The 4,364-nt window shown below is 51.2% G+C and overlaps 1 non-coding gene across 1 annotated transcript; it reads right to left on the reverse strand.

The window, feature by feature from the left end:
* Nucleotides 1-3,547: 3,547 nt before the first annotated feature.
* Nucleotides 3,548-3,620, reverse strand: TRNAW-CCA. Its single transcript has one exon. It is a non-coding gene; the product is annotated as a tRNA-Trp (tRNA).
* Between the last annotated feature and the right edge of the window lie 744 nt (nucleotides 3,621-4,364).

Consider the following 4,364-nt stretch of genomic DNA (forward strand, 5'->3'; position numbering starts at 1 on the left):
CCAAGGCTGGGGGCGACTGAGGGGAGAGGAACTAGAGACAGGAAGCCACTGAGTCTGACACAGTTCACAAAAGTAGGGTCAGAAAGAGAGATGGAGAGAGAGGGAAGGAAAGAACAAGGGAACTGAAGCCCAGAGAGGTTAAGTCACCTGCTCAGAGCCACACAGCAGTGAGGGAGAGCTGGCCTTTGGCCGGTCTGTCTGCTTCCTGAGTGCCCAGTCTTCAGTCCCTCTGTGGCTCAGCCTTTGTCTTCACGGGGAAGTAACCGGGAAGCGGGTCTGCAGGAATCCCCAGGCCACTACCTGGGGAAGAGCTTTTGGTTTCTGGAGATGGTGAAGAAAGAAAGTGAAGTTGCTCAGTCGTGTCCAACTCTTTGCGACCCCATAGACTGTAGCCCACCAGGCTCCTCAGTCCATGGAATTTTCCAGGCAGAAGTACTGGAGTGGGTTGCCATTTCCTTCTCCAGGGGATCTTCCCTACCCAGGAATTGAACCTGGGTCTCCCGCACTGCAGGCAGATGCTTTACAGTCTAAGCCAAGGGAGCCGGTATTACTTGTCTCTCAAACCTTGGCTCAGGCTGAGACCGTCACCCTCACTAAGGGAGGGAGCTAAGTGCAAGGCGCGCTTCCTCCCACCGTTAATCAGCAACTTTTTCCCATATCTGGTCCCTGCCCTACCCACACCTCCCCAGGCTGTGAGCTCCTTGAGGGCAGAGCTGGGTTGGGGACACATCTATCTTGGCACCGAACACTCAGTAAATTTAAACACCGAGTGGAAAACAGACAGTGACATTGGAATCTGAATACCTCTGAAGTTCGGGATACAGAACCGTGTGAATGTTAATAGCTAGGTTTTGATAAGCATACCACCACGTTGTGTAAGATGTTAACAGGAAAAGAAACTAGGTGAAGGGTATACGGCAGCCTTCCCGATGGCTCAGTTGTAAAGAATCTGCCTGCAATGCAAGAGATGTGGGTTTGATCCCTGGGTCAGGAAGATCCCCTGGAGAAGAAAATGGCAACCCACTCCAGTATTCTTGCCTGAAAAACCTTATGGACAGAGGAGCCTGGCGGGCTACACCCCAAAGGGTCGCAAAGGGTTGGACATGACTGAGCACGCAAGCACAAAGCGTATACAACAGCTCTCTGAACTGTGTGTGAATTTTTACATTACCTCCAAACAAGTTTATTAAAGGAAAACAATGGGGCAGATTCCAGCTGTTGGCTGGGGGCAGGGAAGGGAGTTGATGATGGCCGGGCAGAGGTGAGGGCCCCAGAGAGGAGCTGGGCTGTGGACAGCTGACCCAGGTGTCCCACAGCAATGTTCTCACCCGGACAGGGCATGGGAGGTGGCACTTAGGGTTCCACGGTCAGGCCACACAGCTCACTTAGGGTCCCATTGGCTGAATGTCACCCCGGCCCCAGCCCCAGTCTGAACTGGGCTCACCCAGGATTCAGTTCACCAAAATGGATTGTAGCCCACCAGGCTCCTCTGTCCATGGGGTTCTCCAGGCAAGAATACTGGAGTGGGTTGCCACGCTCTCCTCCAGGGGATCTTCCCAACCCAGGGATCGAACCCGAGTCTCCCGCATTGCAGACAGATTCTTTACTGTCTGAACCACCAGGGAAAACCTAAAAGGGAGTGGGTAGGGGAGAAACACCAGAAATCTGAAAGTCTCTACCATTTACTTCACACCTACCAGGTGCCGGCAGCCTCCTAAGTTGCTCCACACACAGTATCTGAGTTCTCACAAAATTCCATCCCATGCAGTAGTCTGAGGCTCAGACAGTTTAGGTAACTTGCCCAAGGTCACACAGTATGTTCTGGCCAGAGCTCTTCGGAGAGCCAGGATGGGAGACTTTCCCTAGCTCGCCTCACAAAGGGGATTTCCTGTAGATGTGAAACTGTTTACCCCAGGCTGGGACTCAAATCCAGCCAAAACTTCACAGTACCTAGTTTTAGGACCTAATGAAGCTCAGGCTCTTGATGTCTCATTGCAGAAAGTATTCAGTGAGAGACAAAGTGATAGGTAAGAAGCAGATTTGTTTAGAGATAAACATACTCCGCAGACAGAGTGTGGGCCATTGCAGAGGGTGAGTGCGGCAGCCCCCAAAATGTGGGGTAGTTAGTTTTTAAGGGCTAAGTTATTTCAATTTGAAAAGACCCTGATGCTGGGAAAGATTGAAGGCGGGAGGAGAAGGGGACGACAGAGGATGAGATGGCTGGATGGCATCACCAACTCAATGGACGTGAATTTGAGTAAGCTCCGGGAGTTGGTGATGGACAGGGAGGCCTGGTGTGCTGCAGTCCATGGGGTTGCAAAGAGTCAGACACGACTGAGCAGCTGAACTGAACTGAAGTGAAGTAATTTCATAGGCCAATGAGTGGGAGGATTATTCCAACTGTTTTGGGGAGATGGTGAGATTTCCAGGAATTGGGCCACCGCCCACTTTTTGGTCTTTTGAGGGTGCCTTGGAACTGTCTCGGCATCTCTGAATGTGTCACTTAGCTGGCTGATTGAGGATCAAGGTCTAGTCGAAGTTGGCCTATCTGCCATCTTGGACCCATTTGATTCTAATTGGTTTATGCTGTGTCCGTGAGCTGTATCATTCTTTGAAAAGTCGTGCCCTGTCTCCTTCCCTCCTGTTTCAGATGCAGCAGGGTTTCTAGGTCCCCGAGTGCAAAAGCACTTGACCACCAGGCCTCCAGCAGCCTGGAACTTGGGAGCTGCAGACCTGAGGTTGTCTCAGGCTCCTCTCCCGCTAGCTCCTGCATCATCCCATCTTGGCTCTTGTCTGCATTGCTGCTCAGTCTTCTCTGACACCAGGCCCCAAAGGTCATCTGTCCCCGCTACATCCTGGAGGCTCAGCTTCTCCCGTGACCTCTGTGCCCCCTGCTGCCAGTTGAGCTAACAGAGCGACTGATGGACTCGGCTCCTCCTCCTGTGGACTGGCCACCCTGGGGTCCAAGCAACTGAGGACCAAATGGGCAGGGCACGCAGGCCGGTATGGCTCAGGCTGCACTCTGCTGATGGAGTGCTTGGCTTTGAATCCCAACTTGACCCCTGTGTGACTTTGGGCAAGATACTTCGCCTTTCTGTACTCTCAGTTTATCATTGGAGGTAATAATGGTCCTTCCCCATGTGGCTGATGTGAGGACTGAGGGCATAGAAAGGCCTTACGATGGTGCCTGGTGTAGAAGAAGCACTCTCAGACTACTGATCATTATTATTGTTGTTGTTATTACCGTGATAGAATATGGTGTGTTTACTGAGCAGGGGCAGTAAGTGGGGCAAACCTTGATGGACACATCTGCCACACCCAGCCAGTCCACCACGGACAGTACCCTCCCACCTAACCTGTTTGTGATCCTGTGTGAAGGACTCATCCTAAGCAAAGGGGGAGTTCAGCCTTCTTTCTGGTTACAGGAGTGTGTGTGGATATATGTAAACTTTTTTTTTGTTTTTATGTTATCCTATTTTTAAAAAAAACTTATTTGGCTGCTATTTATCCATTTATCCAAGTGTTAGTTGCGGCATGTGGAATCTAGCTCCCTGGCCAGGGATTGAACCCAGGTCCTCTGCATTGGGAGCGTGGAGTCTTAACCACTGGACCACCAGGGAAGTCCCTGTAAATTAATTTTGACCCACTCTCCACCACTGTGTCTGGGACCTTGGACTGTGGCCCTGCGTTGGCCTTTACGCTGTCACAGTGGTGGAAGAATCACAGGGGGATGTGTGGGAGAACAGTGGGGTTTTAGTGAAAGTAGGGGCTTTGCCTGAGAGTCAGGAATTTTCTAGGATTGTAGGAGACTTTCAGTGGATCTGGGTAAGTTAGCAAGTGGGGTCTTCTCTGATGGCTCAGTGGTAAAGAATCTGTCTACCAATGCCGGAGACATGGGTACAATCCCTGATCCAGAAGACCCCACAAGCTGTGGAGCAACTAAGCCCATGCACCACGACTACCTAGCCTGTGCTCTGGAGCCTGGGAGCTGATCCTGCTGAAGCCCATGAGCTAGGGCCCCTGCTCTGCAACGAGAGAAGCTGCTGCAACGAGAAGCCCGTGCACCACAATCAGAGAGCAGCTTCTGCTCACGGCAACTGGAGAAGAGCAGTCACAGCAATGAGAACCCAGCACAGCCATAAATAAATAGATAAAATTACTTTTAATAAAGCTAATAAAGAAGTGGGTAACGGGCAAAGAAGGCAGTGATTTAAGGACTAAGCTGCAAAGCTTGAACGTCTCCCATCCCCATCTGTGGAACAGCTACTTCTCCTAGCTCAGAATCTCATCTGGAAACCTCTTTGCTGGATGTGTTTGTTGGTGGAGATCAGGATGGGAGAAGGCTAGGTGGGAGGTAAGAGGAT

This window comes from Cervus elaphus, chromosome 20 (assembly GCF_910594005.1).
Source record: "Cervus elaphus chromosome 20, mCerEla1.1, whole genome shotgun sequence".
Taxonomy (NCBI): domain Eukaryota; kingdom Metazoa; phylum Chordata; class Mammalia; order Artiodactyla; family Cervidae; genus Cervus; species Cervus elaphus.